Consider the following 22,991-nt stretch of genomic DNA (forward strand, 5'->3'; position numbering starts at 1 on the left):
AAGCAGTCTCGGAATGGGGAACGCCCATTGTACCAGTATTATAAAAAAGAACGGTGAAATTAGGCTATGTGGAGACTTTAAAGTTACTCTAAATCAGTATCTAGAAGTAGACAAGTACCCTATACCTAGAATAGAAGATTTATTTGGCAAATTTACAGCATGGCGAACGTTTCTCTAAAATAGATCTTAGTCAAGCCTATATGCAATTAAAGTTAGATAGTGTTAGTCACAAAAATTATGTACAATTAGCACGCATAAGGGTCTTTTCTCATATTGTAGAATGCCTTATGGAAATCTCATCAGCCCCAGGCATAATTTCAAAGAGTTATTGAACAATCTTTGCATAATTTAGAAGGCATATCAGTGTTCATGGATGATATTCCTTATCACCGCACCTAATAACGAAACTCATGTAAGTAGGTTGCAAGAGGTTTGTAAACGCCTGAGTGAAAAAGGATTTACCGTAAAGAAAGATAAATGTACATTCTTTGTAGACAAAAATCGAGTATCTTGGTTTTAGTATCGATAAAGATGGACTGCATACCTCTGAATCTAAAATTAAAGCTATAAATCAAGGCACCTGTACCTAAATCTGTCATCTCAAGTCAAAGCTTTTATTGGCTTGGTAAATTATTATGGAAAGTTTATCAAAAATTTTGTCAATCAATCTTGAGTCCGTTGTACAACTTTGTTAAAAAAAGGACGTGCCATTTGATTTTGATGAAAAATGTCTCCAAATCATTTAGCCATGTCAAGGAGTGTTTTGACTAAAGCACCAGTTTTGGCGCATTATGATTCAAAGTTGCCTGTAAAACTAGCAGTAGACGCAAGCTCGACAGGGCTGGGCTGCGTACTTAGTATCATAACCCCTGAAGGCCGTTGAGAAACCTATTGCATACCACTCTCGTACTTTATCACCAGCAGAATGTCAATATTCACAAATAGATAAGGAAGCTTTAGCAGTAGTATATTGGAGTAAGGAAATTTCATCAATATGTTTGTATGGCCGAAAATTCACATTGTGTACTGATCACAAACCTTTAATTAGCATATTTGGACCGAAAAAGGGTTTACCTGTTTTCGCAGCAAGCCGATTTACAAAGATACGCATTATTTTTAAGTGGATTACAATTTTGATGTACAGTATGTAAGGTCAGAAAAGCATGGTAACGCAGACGCATTATCACGCTTACCATTAAGCACTAAACACGTTGTAAATAATAACAATGAACCAAGGTGGAAAGGTACCATATTATTACACTGTATCGCTGAAAGTTCAGTACCTTTAACTTTTGAAGATGTAAAAGCTGAACCCAAAATGATCCTATTTATAAAACAAATACATAACTATGTGATGTACGGATGGCCAAATTTTTTTGTCAGGAGAGAATAAGGGAAATTGTTACCTTATTTCCAAAGGAAGGACGAGCTAACAGTTGAGCATGGCATTGTTATGTGGGGATATAGAATTGTTCCTAACAAGTTGCGTAGCTACATATTAAATGAGTTACACCGCGAGTCACTTGGGAATTGTAAAAATGAAGTCAGTAGCAAGATCCTATACTTGGTGGCCAAATATAGATGAAAAACATTGAAAGCCCTAGCGAACAATTGCTCTTCCTGTCTTATGGAACGTTCTAGTCCTAAGTAAGAGTAATCTACATGTTTGGCACTATCCATCTATGCCATGGGAAAGATTGCATATTGATTACTTGGGTCCTTTCAAAGATAAGACCTACTACTTGGTAGTAATTGATGCTTACACTAAGTGGTTGGAAGTATTTGAAGTAGGCTCTACTTCAGCTAAGCTAGCTATAGAAAAGTTAAGAGAAACTATTTTCTAGATTTTGGATTACCTGTCACTATCCATAGTGATAATGGACCACCATTTACCTCAGTTGAATTTAAAAATTTCATGCAACTTAATGGTATAAGACATACATTTTTCACCAGCCTTATCCTCATCAGTCTAATGGTCATGCTGGAGAACATCAAGTTAAGTATGCTAAACGTAAAAATAAGATTGGCTTTTCAAGAAAATATTGATACTAAAGAGTAGCCTTGAATAGGATGTGTTATTTGATTACAGAAACTCCGTTCATAGCACTACTAACGAGACAACCTGCCAAATTAATGTTTAATAGACCACTAAGATGCAGGCTAGATTTACTCAGACCTAATATAGCCAGAACTGTGCAATTAAAACAGGACAAACAAAAAGAATATTTTGGCGGTAGAAAAAACGAGAATTCTATTTCCTAATCAATCTGTATTAGTGAGAGATTATCGCTCTAAAGACAAATGGATAGAGGGCATTGTAATAAAACAGTTAAATAATGTAATGTATTTCTGTTATGACAAAAACTGGTCTAATTTGGAGTAGACATATTGATCAGCTGATAGGACTACACAGTAGTATTGTTGACAGTGACAGTCAAATTCCACCATCTCAGGACCGTACAGTTGCGGAGCGTGAGACAGGCGCTCAGTGTCCGCCAACTCCAAGCCCAGTCAGAATTAGTAACACACTGACCCTCAACTAGATTCAGCTGGTCTCTCCCCCCCTCCTCACCGCATCATACCTTCTCCATGTCACATCACTACCCCTCATTCTAGACCACGTCTTTCTCTACCCTCAGCTGTTCCTTCTCCCTGTCACTAGAACAGCTGATCATACAAACAGATACCCAACTCGTATTAGGAAACCTGTAGAGAAATTAAACTTGTAAATAACTTACAGTACTTAAGGAATGACATTTAATAATGATATGTGTTATTTATATTTATATGTGTTTATTTATATATTTATTATTACACTTGTATTGTTTAATTTATCTATGACTTGTGTGAATTCCAATTTATTTTGAAATTTGGAAGGGAGGAAAATGTAATGTATTGAATTTACAATAATAATTATAATAATAATTATTATACATATTATATAAATTGTTACTGGCAAGAAGTTAAAGCCAGCCTCAAAGACCAACTGTATGATCTATGATGCTGTGACGTCATATGGGGTGATTAGTTTGAATAAATGCCATTGGCTGTTCTCATCACGCCACCAGATCGTACCACCTACCCACTTCCAGTGTCCTGCCCTTGCCTCTCTCTCTGTTACCTCTCCAACCTTAACCGAGCACAGTCGATGATGTAAACTAATTCAGTCCTTTTTATTCCGATTCCCCGTAAACCCGTACACAACAGGGAGTAGCAGCGGCATGTTGCTCGAGTAGCGTTAGCGTAGAGCGAGGTCAAAGGCACTTGCAGCTGCGCTGTGTGTGCACAATATCGGTAGTTTGGGCGTCTCCCTCATCCTCACTGCTACATGAGGTCATCAGTGGGACTCCTTGCACCTGTGCCACGATGTCTTCGTCTGTGTACTCCCTCGAAGCCTTTGTTCATCTACAGCTGTCCACTCATCAACACACTCCTTCTCTACATTTTCGCATCCCGGTATTTTTTTTACAAGAGGAAGAAGTTCGCATTCATTTACCGGTGGAACAACCTCTTCAAACAAACTGCAGATCAGGCCAAAGATTTTTCCAAGATTTCTGCAGAGCTCCTACGCTTGTGTTCTCCCAAGCCCTCTGCCACCCAGAAAATTACATCTTTGTATCGTGATTTTCTTAAGCTTTTGGAGAATTGTGAGGTCTTCATTTTCCTCAAGCAGGCTTCGGAGCAGCTTTTTCCGATAATAATTTTGCTTCAACGCTTGTAGAAACTCCTTGGTCCATTGGTTGTATGATCGAACAGTAACGTTCGGTGGTAGAAAAATGGCTTTTATATCACCAATAACCAGCCTCTAAGTCATCCGGATGGGACGGAGCGTTATCTATGAGTAACTACACGCTCTATCAGGCAGTCCATTTTTTTATAACAGGTTTTAAAGACTCTAGGGTCTTTATATAAATGGTTATTTGCACATCCATATGGCAGATGAATGGACTTCTTTAAACTTTTGATCTCAAATTAGAGAGGGTTTCCTTGGACAAAAAAACCTTTGAACAGAGTTTCAAGACTCTATGACTTTTCTATCAAGACTTATCGCACAAACAGGTAAATGTACAGACAGACAAATAGACGAGTTGTCCTTTGACCCAATTTTAATAGGGTTCTTCTTGGACCAAGAACAATACATGTACCATATTTTCAAGAATCAATCTGGCAGGCGAACACATAGACAGACTGACTGTACTGTGACGTTTTAACTCCAAACTCAGTTAGTCAACCTCCGCTTCCTTTGCCACTGCAATCACCTTATTTTCAACCATCTCCTTTTCGTCTTTGACCAACCGTGGATAATTTCATTTATTAAGTAACTATAAATAGGCAGATATAAATACAGCATTTGGTATGGTGATGATAAATATGTAATCTTTAAAGTATTTTTCCACGGAATAATATGACTTATTAATGAGCAGATCTCGATAGTACTTCTGAATTTCTTTCTGTCATAATTTTCTAATTGACCCAGGAATATTGTTTAATGTTCAGACTTTAATAGTCAGAAAAACAATATCTTGCTTAAGGCAGACTGCAATACCTATTCTTTAATTGCCTTATATTTGTGATAGTATAGCTGTTCCCTCTTCGTGCAACTCGGTGTGTGAAAAATACAGTTGAAGAAGAATTGGTTGAAGTTCCGACAAGCGGCGAGACATAGCCCTACTGCTGAATTCAAGGTGAACGTGGAACAAAATATTGTAAACCATGAGAATAAATTTATGAAAATTTTAAAAATATTATTAGTACAATAATAAATAGTGTACACAGTTTCTACTTTTCTATTTAATTTATATGTCAAGTTTTTTGTTTACTGTAATTACAGTAACTTACAATATGCCATATTATTCACACTTCTTCTTTCCTCTTTGCATCAAAAACCAATAATATTAATTCAGTGCCAAAATGAGAATTGTTTCAGTTGGCTGTGGTTCGTCGTACTAGTCATTTTGGCTTATCCTTTCAAGATGGCAGCATCTACAGGTTTGTTTATTATAGATTAAGTAATGTTATACTAAATGTAACTGTATTACAGTATATTTCGTATCGTACTGTTTTCTCTGTTTATTAATTAATTTAGTTTTACGTTTCATATGGTTAATTAGATCGTAGGGAACAAGGTTACACACTTTGCTTATTTGATCAATATTCCATTGTTTGAGGTGTGACTTATTATTTACAACATGAATTCTGGTTATTGTTTTAAATAACTATTCAAGTTTACAACCATATTCCTATTTTTAAATCATAGTAAATTCTACATTTTATGATAATGTTTATGCCATGACTCTCCCCAGTTCTTATGTTTCATAGGCTAAGTAGAGGTAAGTGTTGTCCTGAACACATTTTTTAAACTTGTAATTGATGTCCTTAGACTTTTTTGAGGATTTTGGTAACTAAAAAAGCAGGTTACCTAGGTAATGTTAAAGTAAACATTACCTGGTAGACTTTAATAAGCGGCCTGCCTACACTCGTTATTTGAATTTTATTATGAAATAGATTGATTATTAATCCAAATGAATAATTCAATATTACAAGTTTTAACATATGATTACAACTTGGTTATATTAATTTTTAATGTAAGCAGTAAACACCAAGAAGTAAATAATTGTTAGAGAATTTTAAAACTGGATCCTATCAATATGAGGAAATTATCTGAGATATTTCTATACACATTTGGCTCCTGATTACCATGGGGAGAATACTTTCCTCCATTTCACAAAAGCGCTTGCTCACTGCTATCCGGGCAAGCTGTAAGTATTGTAACGTTTTATGATATGTAGACCATAGTTTGGATTTGTTATTTTGTAATGTTATTGTTAAATTTATGTTATTAAAATTGTAATGTATTATTCTTGTTTTAATGTATCATAACTACTGTTATGTACGATTATTATACAATATCAAAGTTTCATAATATATTGAATCGTTGGATAATAATAATTGAATAACGAGTGTAGGCCGCTTGTTAAAGTCTTCCCACATTTTTATTATATATGCAGCGTTAAGAAAATCCCGTTTTGTCTGTTTTTACATAGGAAAAGGCTAGCATAGGTAAGTATAAACTTAGCTCATCTTATATAAGCATAATTCCTATGGGTGTTGTATCAGCAACATCTGCAAATTAGCCCTTTGTCACAAATGTTCCATTCACCAAAGCATTCTGAACTTTGTGCTTAGCCCTACTCGTAGTTTGCATCTCAGGAGAATTAGATGAAAGAATGCTGTGTGAGACATTTTAAAAAGCATAATTTAGTTGTCTTTATGTCTTGTTCATATAAATTGGTCTAAGTTTGAATGCATTTGTAAAGCCTGTGTTACAGATTTTATTGTTTTGTCCTAAAAATCAACAAAGGATGGAATTCTGTCCTCAAATGAGTATGATACCATTCTATATTCTGAGGGATATGTAATGTAGCTCTCAGTTGTTTATCTCACACAATTCCTCATATTCATCGCCATTTACAAATTCTCCAAAAATTAGTTACTTCATTTTGTTTATTGTTTACATTAAACATTACTATAACTGAAAGTTGAAATATGTTAATTTAAATAATAAATTTTAATATCAAATTCTTTATTTGATATAAAACAATTGAAACATTTGATGAAAACGACCTAGAATAATAATTGTAGGTCACTTATTAAAGTCTAGGCCTACCATGCAGGTGTGATTTATTTTGGTTCTCTAACCTTCGGAGCATCAAAAACCAGGGTTGATGAAAGCTCGATAGAACACGTAGTGGACTACACTTGGTAACTAGGGTTTAAACAACCGCAGGAACTCCTTAGACAAACCAAGCTCCCAAACTGAAACATGTGCTGTCAGGGTCTCATAATTTTCCTTAATTACTTCAGTAAGCACAAAATTTGAGACAAATGAAATATGATAAAGAAGAATACAATTTTATCTATATATAGGATTTTCAAGCCTTCAGTATCCAATAAAAGTCATTAAAAGAAGATGTTCACGTCCACATTCTTTTGTTTAAACTTGAACTGGATGTATCGTTAATAGATTCATCTCGTAATCTTTTAAAACATTATGATTTGTAATTCGTCGGTTTATTTTTTAAGGTGGAGAAAGCATGGAAGAGAAGCCTACAGTTGAAAATGCATCCAAGCTGCCAAACAGTCTTCAACAAAGTGCTGAAAAAACCTGAAGGTATGCTGCGTGAGTTTAGATTTTTGAAGAATAATTTTTTAGCGTAGTATATTTTTGTTTTCAAGTAGACTTCCATTCACTAATGCTTGCAATAAAAAATTATATAGTTAGCTACCTCTTCAAATCAAACATTTTATTTAGGCTACTAAAAAATAAATTAATTTGTAAATACATCAATTGTATGCTTGTCATGCGTAAAATGACAAAGGCTAATACCACAATTATTAGGGTCTCAATTTTTTATTCTGAATTTGATAGTTATTCTGTACTATTTGTAACTAAGAAAATAATTCACTGGTTTTTTTTTCTGTTAAGCAACTCGAGCAGGTAGCCAAAAATTTCAAAGAATTCAGCCATGATAAAACATTTTAAGAAAAGTAAGTGAATGTCTGTTTACCATTGAGCAGCAAATGTCCACCCATAGTTGCAACAGACATGTGGCGATACATGTAGACATTGGAAATAGAAAACTGCTAACTAAACATTATTTAACAAACTATAATAATTTTTTAATTTGGTTAACTATCAATATCAAAGTTACACAGAAAGTACAGCAATAACAAGTTTCAGTGATTAGTAATTTGTATACTTTAGTCAGCTGGTATCTGCTAGTAGACTCAGCAGACTTAATGTGATGCGCGATCATAAATATGTAAAATATGAACTATTAGCAAAATTTTATTAAACTACGATAGTTATTATTATTTTTTTTTTTATTTAGTATATTTTACACCTTTTTTTTCTTCATGCAGATAGTTCAAGAATATTGTTAGTTTTATTCATTATTCTGTAATAAAATACTTTAAGAACATTGTTATTGGAATCACTCGATTCCAAAAAAAAAAAAAAATGAGCCGCAATATTGAGAATTCTCTGTGCCGTTGCGCATCAAGATATTGGATATTGTAATCAACCCATCCCCATTATTTTGATTATCACTTAATTTAAAATTTTTCCAAATACCACTTTTGTCTAAAAGCCAGACTTGAATCAAGACTTATTATTTTTTCATAGGATCTGTCCAAGTCAGTTCAACCACACCATGACACTCACCAACTCAGATTATGATGAAAAATAACGTTTATGGTTGTTTTATTTGTTAGTGTTATTAACCATACCACATTTTGATTGTACCTTCAACGGTGTAGTTTTTTACAGCTAACCCTTTAACTGCTGCGTGATCAGGTGCACAACGACACGTAAGTGCCAGGTGTAGTTATTTCCTTATCTCAATATGTGTAGTCTGCTTGTTTTTTTATTCTTTTTGCTGCTATTATTGGCATATGGAATACGTTAAAGCTTTATTTGGAGTAAAGAACTATCATCAAGATTGATAAATATTTTAATAATATTAATGGTGTTAGTAATAAATTATTAGTTAAATATCTCTTATTTACAGAACTTTCAACAAATAAAAATCAGACAGCACTCGATGAAAGAACAAGCAATAACAACTCAAGCAGATACAAAGTTTGCAAAGTTCAACCTAATAGAGCTTCAGATAAAAAACAAATAATACAATGTAACACTTAGACTTGTCCACCACAAGAACAAAGTAGTTGGTAACTGGAGGAGGATATATATACAGGGTGTTAACTTTTACTACTAACATAGGTTTTAAAACTATTTTATAACTTTTTCTACTGAAGTTATTCGAGTAATTGCTTTTAGAGGCTCAGCCGTATTCAATAAAACACCTAATAGTTTTGTTAGCTTTTTAATTATGCATGATACCAACTACACTTAATTTTTGTACGTTTTTGGTAGTATTATATACTACATTCTTTATTTTTCATGGACATTCTCAAATTTTAGTTCCAAGTAAAATGAGCTAGACCGCTTTATTCACATTGTATTTATTCAGAAATATTACTCCAGTTATCTTGAATTGATTTTAAAAAAAAGCAGTTTAAATTTTATTAGGCCTATCTAAAAAAATGTTTGGATTAAATGTAACAATAATTTAAAAATAAACAATTTTAATTTTTTTTATTTTGTTAATATGAGTTGAATTTATGCAAGTAAGTCATTGGAGGTGATTTTGTGTAACTTAAAAATCTAGCTGCAGATTTAAGTAAGAAAATAGAATTTTGACTAACTGAATTATTAATCGAACAACTCAAATATATATAATATATACACACACACACACACAATTACAGAAAATTGGAATGGACTAGCTTTGGTATATAGCAAAGTTCTTTTATGTACTTAAAAATAAAATTTTGTAAGGAAAACGAACATTCGTTGTCAGAAGTGGTGAGCAGGCTGGTAGTTTTCACTGTTTACTGTTACATTTGTGAGCAGGAAACTGTTTGTGTGGTGGATAATACTCATGATCTTATAGTAATGGGCACTGACTCAGACTGGCAAATCAAAGTAACATTTCATCACAATAGAACTGGTCATGTCAAAATTGCTGAAAACTTTCTTAGTTTATATGTGTAATCAAAATCAAGTAGAAAACCTATTGAATTTAGGCACCAAAGTTTACTTCTATTGTAACAATAAAATATTACTTTAATTGTAACAATAAAATATTACTTCAATCACTTATAGTAAGTTAAAATGTTTCGTATGAAACATTGTAAACCTTGTTGTAGATGGAGCTTATATTGGTTACTGTTAACTTAAATACATTAAAACATAAAACCAATATTTATTACTTTTATTTTTTTGTTTTTTTTTTTTAACCCTTTTACTGCCGACGTCCGACATATCGGACGTCGGCATTTTTGCCGAAAACGCCAACGTCCGATATGTCGGACGTCTGTTTTTTTTATCGTTACTGGCTACTGTTATGTTCAAATGCCAAAATATTCGGTATTTTTTGGTTGTTTAGGAGCAAAGGATAATGAAAGAAGCCATTTGAAGAACTTTGGATTTCTATTTTTGTCGTCTTTGACTAGAATTGACGAACTACCTAGACAGCTGTCAAAAACCAGATGATCGGATTATGTTACTGAAATCTTCGTTCATTGTTGTTGTTGTTTACAATGTTATCGAAAGTTTTTTGAAGTGTTACTTTTGTTGATCAAGGATAAAATGAGTAAAAGAGTTACATCTAACTCTCCTGTGAGTGAGGGAACAATAAGTAAGTGCAAGACGAACTAAGTGACGATTTCCTTCAGAATTTGTCAGATTCAGATGCCGAGAACGAATCTGATATTATTGTTAGGGCTATTGATGACAATCAAAGTGATGTGGATGACACTGATGACGATCCTGACTGTATCTTACCATCAGATAATGAGGAGTTTATTAGATAGTGAGGGGGATGTGGCACAGATAAGTTTACCTTCAAATTCCACTGGTAGGCCTAGAGGAGGCCTACCAGTTTTGGGAAAATCCTCATAGTGCAGTTATGTTTCAAGGTAGCACCTTCAAATTTGGTATATGTTCTAAGCAATTGCTCTAGTTTATAATGATATCATGCTCATAATTTTAGTATAATTTTTAAAAATAAATTATCAGATGCCAAACACAATTTTTATTTTTTTATTTATTTTTTATTTATATCATTTAAAAAAATAAATAATGTGTTTGTTTCAAATTAAAAATGTCTTTTTATTATTTAAAAAACAGCATTTAAATACGAAGTAAATAAAATAAAAATTCATGCAAATCTAATGAAAAATAAAAAAGATACAGCATTTTTTGTAAATGAATGCACAACAGTGATTTTCCTCCTTGGCAATTTTGACTGGTTTGCTTCGCCTCGAGATGCCCCACGACGTCTACCTCGTGGGTTATGCTGATGACGTGGCTGCAGTCATCACGGCGAGGAACGCCGGACTTGGCACAGTTACGCCTTAATCAGGTAATGATTCGGGTCAATGCCTGGATGACGAGCCATGGACTTGAGCTGGCGGTCTCCAAGACCGAAATCGTTATGCTCACTCGACGGAGAATCCCCACTCTGATCTCTATGAATGTTGGGGGGTGTCGAGGTTTCGGACAAGGACTGCGGCGAAGTACCTGGGTGTGTTACTCGACTGCCGTCTTCGGTATTGGGAGCACATTCAGGCGGTGTGTGACAAAGCCCTCTAAGGTGGTTATGTCTCTCGGCAGGCTGATGGCTAACGTAGGAAGCCCTAGGTCAAGTAAGAGACGCCTCCTCATGTCTACTGTAAACTCAACCCTTCTGTATGGCGCAGAGGTTTGGGCGGGTGTCATGAGGATAAGGCGATACAGTCAAAAGCTGTTATCGGTACAGAGAAGAGCGGCACTTAGGGTCGCCTGCGCCTATCGCACCGTTTCCGGTTCAGCCGTGGCGGTCGTGGCTGGGGTGATTCCTATTGACCTGCTGGCCATCGAGAGACAGACCGTCTTCCGGGAGGCTGCCGAGCGGGGTAGAAAGGATGCCTTGGCTGCTGCCAGGGCGGAGACTCTGCAGGTTTGGCAGCGGAGGTGGACGGAAGGATTGGACGGCCGCTGGGACCTTCCGTCTCATTCGAGTGCTTCAATCCTGGATAGATCGTGGCCACGGGGAGATAGATTTCTACCTGTGTCAGTTCCTGACGGGGCACGGTTACTTTAGGAAGTACCTCTACAGGATGGGAAAAGTCAGGTCGCCTCGGTGTGCTTACTGCCCGGAGGAAGATGATGATGTTCATCACACACCTTCTTCGCTTGCGGGCGCTTCACCGAGGCCAGGCAAACGCTCGCCACCCACAGTTGGTGATGTTACGGCAGAGACCATTGTGGAGATGATGCTGCAGCAATGAATGAAGACGCCTGGAAATGCAGTCACCACTCACGTACATGCGATCCTTCATCAGAAGCGTGAAGACGGATGCCTGGCTGACCCCATAGCTTCCGAAACAAGTAGTTTTGTCCTGGTTGAGACATAAGACACACGGACCAGGCAAGATGTCATCCGAAAGGGTTCCGGCCTGGGCTCTTCCGTGGCCCGTAGGGGGTTTAGTGGGTAGTCCGCAAGGGAGTCCCACACTCCGTGCGCAATGCATTCCCCCTACGTAAAAAAAAAAAAAAAAAAAAAAAAATTTTGACTGGTACAATAAAAAAATGGCCGGCAGTAAAAGGGTTAATTAAATTTAAACCAAAAATAAAAGTATTAAATATTGGTTTTTATGTTTTAATGTATTTAATTTAAGTTAAATTGTAAACCTTGTTCAAGTTAATAGTAACAGTGTTTTTAGCAAAGTTTTAAATCAATTTCAGATGTTTCAACTAATGGTACCCCATTTTGGTCCAGCCAGAAAACGCAGAAAAGGAATAAACATTTTGCGACCTCCTATGTTTAATCCCGATACTGCCTCGGGAAGCTCACCGCCAATATTTGGATCGGATACTTTCTACTCCACAGTTTCAACGTTATAAAGTCACCACTTCTTGGCACGTCACCTAGCCAAAGTTCAATATTTAATAGGCCTAGTGTTTTTTGGCTCATTTGGTGATTCTGAAAAAGGTAGTTTGGGTAAGTTGATCCTCTGATGATTAATTAACACAGCATTCGTCAGCACGGATTTGTTGATATCCTTTATAAAGATTAAAAAAAATCAAATTATTAAAAAAAGACTGGTTGACAGATGAAACTAGGTAGTAAATATAAGTTTTGTTAAAAGAAAGCTTAAATATAACTCAAAAACTTCAGAGATAACTTTAACTTATTAGGGAGATAAAAATCATGTAAAATACATCTATGCATGCAGCAAAATTACAATATAATGACAAGGAAATTTCTATGTCAGGTAGAATCTACAAAACTTCTTGGCAAACTATTAACAGAGTAGGAAAGTTCAATAACACATCGGTAATAAAAGGGTGATAGTGGTTGTGGTCAAGTAGAAGTGTTGTAAATAGTCTTAATAAGTCCATACCATACATTACACTTAACAGCTACAGCTACATATTGCGACACTGAGAAATATTGTGACTGTACTTAGGTGATACCTTCTTTCTGTCCTCAGAGACTACAAATTAAATGATAAATGTTATTGCATCAGTCAAAATGTTAAATATCATCAGGGTGAACATAATTTAAATTTTTTCTGATCAAACCTGTCCCAAGTATTAAGTCCTCAACTGGCTTATATTTTTAACTATTGTTTTTCTTTTAGCCATTTCCTATATGTAATAAAATATTCAGACATTAACAAAAAACATATTTTTGTTGCAATTGCAACTTTCTTACAATCAGTTTTTTTTGTTACTTTAAATCAGATTAATACTTAATAGGCTTCTTACCTTTTCTTAATTAACAAAGTATTTTTAATAAAGAGCAATGTGGCTTTCGAGACGATTTGTCTATAATAGATACTATTTCAAAGCTTCCAACAGTTTGGAAGATAGGAATGCCAAATATTTTATGATCCAACAAACGTTTTTGTGTATGTATTAATAAAAATATGAAAAAATCTTAATAGCTATTCTCAGCCGTTTTAAAGACTCGGTCTTCAATCAACACAGAAAACCGCCACATCTATAGATATTATACATTCAAACAGAGATGGAGGAAGAATTTATCATCTGTTATTCACTCAGGACCATAAGGCACAACTTTAGAAAAAAAATATCTCATCAAAGCTACTCAAAACAAGTGTAATACGAGGGCTGTTTTTTAAGTTAGGGGCCGTTCTCTCCCGTACACGGTAGTAGTTCGCGTTCCTGCCATAACGAGCGTGCGCCCCGCCTCCCCGGCATTCCTAGCGAACAACTTCATGTCAGTTGCAGCTCTGTAGCTAACCTGTATACATTACTGTGGATATTTAAAATGTTTTTTAAGATTATCGAATCACCCGCCGCGTGTGAGATTCGGTCAGTGATACGATTTTTGACTGCAAGAAACATGTCGGCTGCTGACATTCACCGTCAGCTTTGTGAGGTGTATGGTGCCAAGGCAATGAGTGATGGTAAAGTGCGGAAATGGAAATGGGTCAGAGAATTTAAAGATGGCCACGAAAATGTCCACGATGAAGATCGCTCAGGCCGGCCATCTGTGATCACAGGAGATTTGTTTTGCTGCAGTTGACGCAAAAATTCATGAAGACCGACGGTTCACAATAACCACTCTCTCTCTCTCTCTATGGAATTTCCTCAAGTGTCCAGGTCAGTACTGTACAAAATTGGTGTCAGAAAACCTAAACTTTAAAAAAAATTGTGCTCAAGATGGGTACCCAAACTCCTCACTGAGGATCACAAAAAAAGAGATTAAGCAGTTCTTTGACTTTCTTGACCCGCTACGACGAGGAAGGAGACGACATGTTGTTGAGTCGAATTGTCACAGGAGATGAAACATGGGTATCCCATATCACTCCTGAATCAAAGCAACAGTCCATGGAATGGCGGCACACAACATCTCCAGTCAAAGTCAAAGCCAAGCAAACGCTGTCGCGGCGCAAAGTTATGGCAACTGTGTTCTGGACAGGCACGGTGTTTTGCTAGTGGACTTTATGCCGCGAGAAATGACGATTAACTCTGAAGCCTACTGCGCAACCCTGGCCAGTCTCCGACGCGCCATTCAGAACAAAAAGACGCGCCATGCTGACAAAGGGAATTCTGCTCCTCCACGACAATGCAAGGCCTCACACCGCTGCTCGGACACAGGGAAATGATGGACTCTTTTGGCTGGGAAGTTTTGAATCATCTGCCATACAGCCCCCCGACCTTGCTTCCGAGCGATTTCCACCTTTTTCGGTAACTTGGAAAAATCATCTTGGCGGAAGCACTACAATGACGACAAAGAAGTCAAGACGGCCGTGAACTCCTGGTTGTCAGAGCAGGTGGTAAATTTCTTTGAAGAGGGATTTCAAAACTTAGTTTTAAGATACGATAAGTGGCCTTAACAAAACAATGCAACTATGTAGAAAAATAAAAAAAGTATGTAGATTCTGAAAATTAAAATGTATTTTGAAAAAAATAATTGTTGTTTATGTAAAAAAAAAAAAAAAAAAAAAAAAAAAAACGGCCCTTACTTAAAAAAACAGCCCTCGTTGTCATAGTTATCTTAATAGCACAGTAATGTTGTATTTGATACCTCAACAAGAGACCATCTAAACTCATTCAAGGCCATTCGTGAACAAAAAAAACTGAAGGGTACTAAATTATGCAATCTTAGACTTTAAATGCTAAGCCATCAAGCATCTACACCCGAAATAGCAAATGCTGAAGTAAGTAAAAAAATCTCTCGGCTGATAAACAAAGAAAGAAAACATATCAATCACAAAACCCAACTAAATAAAAATAGTCAAAATACCAACTCTCTTTAAAAATTGCAATTTTATTTTCTACCAAAAATTTTCATAACCGTAGCAGAGTACATTTCAAACACCCATCTTAGAACAAACTATACAAATCTCAACAACAAAGAACAATGGATCACTTTTTAACATTCTTTTCATCATCTAATGAATAAAAAAATGCACAACATATAAAAATCTTAAGTCAAACTCCACATCCGGGCTTGATGATTCTCATCTAAAGTTACCTGTCCTCTAGTCTACATAACAAATCTGTCCCTAAGAAAAGAGAAACATCCCAACTTCCCTAAAACCAGTGGTAGATTTAGGGGTCTCAAAGGTCATAATCTCACTCCAAATATACATTTTTTAGTTTTTTTTTATAAAAGTGTAAATTTTAGACTCTAAAATGCGTACGAATGTGATAAGAGTATATTCTTAACATATTCCTGGGTTAGGTCACCGAAACCCTTATTCTAGGAAGGGTATTCTATAACCCTCTCCCACATGGATTCCCCAGGTGAGAACTTCTCTCCAAAACTTCAAATTCATACTAGAAACTACTCCTGACTAAATACACAAACAAACCTTGTACACAACTGTAAAACTGTGAAACAGTGAAACACCTAGTCTGCTCTACACTAATGAAAGTTTTATTTTAGTTTTTTCTTTTGAAAAAATTTTGTTAGACTTGTAAGTATTATTTAAGGGAACTCACATAAATAGGTAAATGTGGGCTTTTCCTTATTTAATTTTTTTAGATATCTTTATTTTGTGATCTACCAAAATTGATGTGATTGGGTACTATATACCAAAGCTAGCCCAATCCTAACTAACTATAATTCTGTATATATCTGGAGTTGCATAATTAATAATTTCAGATAGATAAATGTATACTGTATTATTGCAATTTGTACTTTAAATGTCCACAGTCTGGAAATGTTCTTTGTACATAAAGTTACCTGAGATGGCTTACCTTGTAAGAAATTCAAAACCTATTGGACGAACAAATAGTTAAAATTGTTTTTCTTAAGTTAATTTTAAATTTAATGGTAACTGTTTTTAGATATTATAATTTAACAGCTCTTGAAAAATCGCTTTAAGTAAATAAAGTAATTTTTCAGAGTATAGACAAACACCATGTGAATAAAGCGTTCTAGCTCATTTTATTTTTAACTGAAAATCTGAGAAAGGATACAAAAAATTGAAAAAGTAGCATAACAAACTTTCGTGGCTCAAGAAAGTATTGGAAGTCTTCATTGAAGAAAATTTATTTATAAAAAGTCAATATAGTCATTCCATAATGAAATCAATCACAAAAATGTTTTTGACACCCATCCATCATCTCAGCCTGCATGATCATATACCGTAGTAATTAGAGCTAATCCACTTTACACATTTACTCTGTCACTGCTCATTACCAATTGGTCATGTCAAATTTGAAGAAAGTTATCTGTTATTTTCTCAATTTATATATACGAGGGGGGTACCCAAAAATAACCGGAATTATTTTTATAAAAATTATATATTATCAAATTTTTTACAATACGACCTTATTTTCTTCAAAATAATCTCCATTACAACTAATACACTTGTCCCAACGGTATTTCCATTGATCAAAACATTTTTTGTAGTCATCTTTAGAAATGGCTGCAAGCTCAAGCTTCGTTTTTTTTCTTAACCTCTTCAACGCTGTCAAATCGTTGACCTTTCAAGCCTCTTTTCATGTGTGGAAAATAAAAAAAAAAAGTCGCATGGAGCGAGGTCAGGCGAGTAAGGTGCGTGGGGGGCAGCGGAACCATGCAGTTTTTTGGCCAAAAACTGCTTAAAACTGAGATGGCTGTGTGTGCAAAGTCGAGGAACAAAGTTGGCAACAACTCTTTTCAGTCTTAAATCTCCTGTTAAAATTCGCTGAACCGAGCTCCAAGTTTAACCCACTACTCTCTGATAGTTCCTCAATTGTCTGTCGACGGTCGGTGAGCATAAGTTCACGAATTTTCTCTCAACATTTTCGTCTGTCTGTTTCGAGAGGTTGATGGACGTCCAGAATGTGGTTTGTCTTCAATCGACATGTCGCCATTTTTAAATCGAGCGAACGACTCGTAGACCTGAGTTTTTCCCCATATCATCATCTTTGTAAGCTGTATTCAACATTAAAATAGTTTCTGCAGCATTTTTACCAAGTAAAAAACAAAATTTCACAGCTGCACGTTGTTCACTTAAACTTGCCATGACAAAAAAACGAAACGAAACAAGAACAAAACAGGGTTAGCAAAACAGTCACTACGAACGAAACAGAATGCACAGGACAACGGAACTGGGGTCACTGAGCTCACCAATGGGTTGCGCGACACAACGCCTAGCGGCAGGAATGTGTACTACACGCTGCCGGCTGCCAAGCAATTACAATATTCCGTTTTTTTTTTTGTACCCCCTCGTGTATATATATATAAAATATAAAAATTTATAAATATATTTATATTATAAATATTTATAATATAAATATTATATATATTATTTAATATTTATATTTATATTGTTTTCCTAATTTTACATATATATATATATATAAAATTAGGAGATATTTTGAATTCAGGCATGAAAAATGACTTCTACCATAACTTTAAATATTATTTCAATGGCATAAAGTAAGTTAGAATGTATCGCATGAAACATTTTAAAGTCTGAATGAGTTAGTAAGCAACAGTATTTTTAGGCAGAATGTTAAAACAATTTCAGAATGTTTTCAACTAATGGTACCATCTCCTGTTCCTCATTTGCCGCAGCCAGAAAAGGACCAAACATTTTTCTACAATCTACATGTAGTCCCAATGCTGCCTCGGAAACCCACAGTGCGATGTGTTCGGATCGGATACTTCCACTTCACAGTTCAACGTTGTAAAATCACCACTTTTTGGGCAATGTGCCGAGAAAAAATTCAATTTTTCTTTAGGCCTAGTGTGTTTAGCTTGGCTGAACGTGAAAAAGATATGGGTAAGTTGAATTTCTGACGATTTAAAAAATGTCTGACATTATTATTAACCTAAACACTTCCAGGACAGATTTGTTAGCCTTTATAAACATTTTGTGTCATCCTAACACATGGGTTTTAAAAAATAGTTTAAAAAAAAATCAAATTCTATTAAAAAAGGCTGGTTGAGAAATGAAATAGGTTAATGAATTTAAGTGTTCATAAAATTATTTTTTATATACAAACTCAAACACAATGGAGAAATTAAGGTCCAGACAGACACGTAAAATCATGTTTTTTTCACATCTAAGAAAACTTTTGAATGCAGCAAAATTACAGCATAATGATAACAAATTTCTAGGGTCAGATAACAACTCCAAAATCTCTTGGCAAATTTTTAACAGAGAGTAGGAAAGTTCAATAACTCAACCAGTAAGTGAAAGTGGGAACCAAAGACGACAGTGGGTCAAAGCAACAAACATATATGATCATTTTATATTAATGTTACAAATAGTCTTGTGAAAGCCCAAAACCCTGTAAGAACAATAAATAGTACTGAAAAATATTGTGACTGCGTGTAGGCGGAACCCTCTTTCTAGCCCATGTGACTACAAAGGAAGTAATAAATATTATTTCAGTAATCAAAAAATAAAAGATCAGGGGGCGCTTGGGATAAAATTTCAATGTTTCTGATCCACACCTAACCCACACAATATTAGCTCCTCGACTCAATTATGTTTGACTATTGGTTTTTCTTTTTTTTGTCATTATCCATTTTTAATGAAATATTGATATATCAAACCTATGAAAAAGAGAAAAGATTTTGTGATTTGAAGAATTGTTTGTCTTATTTTCTTGGAATCAGGTTTTTCACATGTAGTTGAAAGATTAATTCTTTAGGATGCTCAACACCAATGTTTGAATCACATAATTCCACTTCACAGTGCAACAATTGTAAAATCACCACTTTTGGCAATGTACCAAGGAAAATCAAATTTTCTTAGGCCTAGTGTCTGGTACAGTTTGCTAAATAAATGATCATAAAAAATTTTATGACATTATTATTAATGCAAAACTCATAGCATGGATTCATTGATAGCCTTTATATTTGTTTAACAATTTTTTGTGGGGCACTTCACGACTGCCCATAAAACAGGCTAAAGGTTACCAGAAATTTAGAAGTGGAAGTCAAACAGATGCTAACAATTATAGACCTATATCATTGCTCTCAACTTACCTCAAAGTGATAAAAAAAAATAGTGTTATGAACCTTGGAAGCCACACAATCTCATAACAGAAAGTCAACTTGGATTTATGTAAAGAAGGTCCACAAACAACAACAGTAATAAAACTTGTAGAATTCATTATTGGTATCTTCGAAGCAATCAATATAGTAACCACATACTCAACAATCTGCAAAGATCTAGGAATTAAAGATACCGCATACAAATAAGGTGTCCGGCACAAGAAACAAGATCTGACGAATTATACAAACAAATGACATACCAACATACCTTGGATCCTACTGCAACTTCTCTGATGTATGCTGATGATGCTACTCTGTTACTAACATTCAAAAATCCACAATCAACTTTGCAATAGATCATTTGTAGTACTGTAAATGAAAATTATTTGGTGTGAACATCTAAGACCAGTTGACAATGGGCATCTCCTAGAATGAACATATGAATGCTCTCACCGTGCTGAACTCGTGTTTTTATACTTACTCAAAAGGATAAATCACGTGAGTAATGAAATTTTTCAACAAGAACAGCCTACTACGCCTTTTTAGAGACACATCAAATAATGTTTTACAGTCTGGGAAGGTAAATCCAGCAGGACAACCTAAAACTAAATCATTATGCTTCAGAAAGAATTCCTCATTATTGTCAAAGGTGCCCAACTACAATGAGGGCTGTAGAGATGGTTTCTCATACCTGAATATACTGACATTAATCAGAGAGATAATCTTGCACATGCCTAATAGATCATTACCACGAGACTAACATTTGCACTTTTATTGGTAATTACAAAGCATGCTTCAAGATTTCACTTACCACTGCAACAATCCGCCATGTATGAGAAGAAGCCATCCGAGCATTGGCAAAAAGCTACACAAGTTTCTTCTAGATGACCTGAAGGAGTTCTATTAGGAAAAAAAATTGAGATTGCATTGACTAAATGACTTTAAACTTGACTGTTTTAAGAGACACAGGTGATTTCTTAAGCCGACTAAAAAACATATTAAAAATTACTGTATTATTTTAGCCTCTGACATCATGAATCTTCTTGACACCATTGTGGTTGTGGCTAATAAAGAATATATCTATGTTTGTGTTCTTCTAACAAAATAGAACAATATGATGTTAGAGATATTGCTCATAGCCTTCTTAAATCCTACTGTAAAAGTTCCAAAGAGTTAAAAAAGTAGAGGGCTTTGGTAACACAATAGTCTGACTGGTGAAATTAAGTGAGCATGGTTGTATCTTAAGGCTCAGCTTTTTGTATTCTATCTTTGTGGCTGATCATCCTTCGACTTATAAGTACAATAAACTATGACTTATACCAGTATTTAGATGAAACATCAGCTTTGATCATGGGATGAAATTTGGGGGCAGTCTGAACGGTCTGGAATCTCTTGAGTGCTTTCATGAGCTGAAATTTTGTATGCAGGTGTCCTTACAAATGATTTTGAGGTTAAATAATCTAAAACTGTGGTGGTTAAGTTTAATAAGTTTGACCTATGTAATGTGAGAAGTAATGTATTAGTAAGTAATTCCACCACAGATTTCTTGGACTTTCTTAGACTCAAAATTAGGCTTTTCTTTTCACATTGATAGTTTAGGCGAAAAAAATCAATTTGGTACTGCTTTCCACGGTGATCTTTAGAGGTTTATAAGACAGTATATTTTTAGAATTTCTTAAAAAAGAATAACAAATTGTTAGCTTTGTTCATTTTAACTAACTACAACATGTTTTTTTAATTAAACTATGGGTTTTAGCACAAACACACAAAATAATAATATAATATTTATAATACATAAGAAAGCTTCAAAATGTATATTGTATGATTACAGCCAAAGTAATCAATCTCGCTACTTTATATAACACACACACCGGATGCTGTAAATTTTATGCACACTTAAGGGATCTTAGAAATTATATAAGAGATAATACACGATACACCAAAGATTAAATGGACAAACTTACGCATAATAACAAGACACAACAAATCAATGTGGTTAAGTTAATTATTGGTTGTGTTGTTCACTCGCTGTGGGTCAAAAAAACTGTTTTTTAGTCAACATTTTCACACTGTTTACTGCTCTCTTATTCCATATCTATAATGGAACGCTTTTTGCATGGCAACCTGTATGAAATTTCTTTTAAGAGAAATTCATGCAGATTGTATATAAAAAAAGTTTTATATAAGTACTAATAAAAGAGCTGTGACAGGAAATTATTTTTCCAAACAGTTTTTTGAGTTCAGCGAAGTTGAACAATGAAACTTATAATTGACTTAACATATTGATTTGTACGTCTTGTAATTAGGAACAACTTTATCCCATTCAATCTTTGCTGTGTTTTCTTAATAGTTTACAAAGACCCCTTCAGTCCGTTGCCCGTACATCGAGGAACATCTGGTATTTATATATTTGCTTGGAACCTCGGCACTTGTTGGTCCAATACCATAAACCGAGCAGCACTTGCAGATCATCCTGCCACTTGTTGGTCTGTCCTGGTAAATGTTTGGTCCGTCCTGGTAAATGGTTGGTCCGGATTCAGCAAGTTATTGACTTCTGTATAGAGTTCATAACATCCAGTATCAAACAAATGTCACTTGTTTGTAAAGTTCATCTGCTTGTACAGTAGATTACCTAGTGTGAGTATAAAGAACTAATTACTCGGATAAAGAGAAATCCCTCACTCTTTTTAGACCTACATTTGCTAATTATACTTAATACAATGGCAGACGATAAACAAGTGCTTGTTCTGAAGTATATATTATTATTATTAGAATTAAATATGGAAATATTGAAATCAATGGCTTAAGGATTGTCTATTATATTTTATACAATAAACATGCACTAGAGGGCCCGTTGCAGTTCAATATTAAGATTGACTGGACCCTTTAATTAAGGTTGGTGGTTGACCTGGTTCACAAACTCTCAACATTTTGTGATAGTTCAGTGATTTTGCCCCCATAACGCTCCCCTCTGCATTAGCTCCGGTAATTTCATGAGTTCAAACTATGTGATAGTTATTTTACCAATTTTCCCCCTAACACTCCCCTCTGTATTAGCTCCGTAATATCATGAATTTAAACTATCTGATAGTTATTTACCGCGATTTTGCCCCCTAACACTCCCCTATGCACTAGCTCCGTAATCCTCATGCGTTCAAATTGTGTGATAGGGTTATTTACCGATTTTGCTCCCTAACACTCCCCTCTGCATTAGCTCCGTAATCTCATGAGTTCAAATTATGTGATAATTTATTTACCGATTTTGCCCCCTAACACTCCCCTATGCACTAGCTCTCCGTAATCTCATGCGTTCAAATTATGTGATCAGTTATTTACCGATTTTGCCCCCTAACACTCCCCTCTGCAATTAGCTCCGTAATCTCATGAGTTCAAATTATGTGA

General features: G+C 35.0%; 1 long non-coding RNA gene across 1 annotated transcript; it reads left to right on the top strand.

The window, feature by feature from the left end:
• Window positions 1–4,913: 4,913 nt before the first annotated feature.
• LOC124373959 lies at window positions 4,914–12,488 on the top strand. The gene is made up of 3 exons (XR_006923489.1): window positions 4,914–4,989; window positions 7,084–7,171; window positions 12,356–12,488. It is a non-coding gene; the product is annotated as an uncharacterized LOC124373959 (long non-coding RNA).
• Window positions 12,489–22,991: the final 10,503 nt, after the last annotated feature.

The sequence above is a fragment of the Homalodisca vitripennis genome, unplaced genomic scaffold, assembly GCF_021130785.1.
Source record: "Homalodisca vitripennis isolate AUS2020 unplaced genomic scaffold, UT_GWSS_2.1 ScUCBcl_6832;HRSCAF=14224, whole genome shotgun sequence".
Lineage (NCBI taxonomy): Eukaryota > Metazoa > Arthropoda > Insecta > Hemiptera > Cicadellidae > Homalodisca > Homalodisca vitripennis.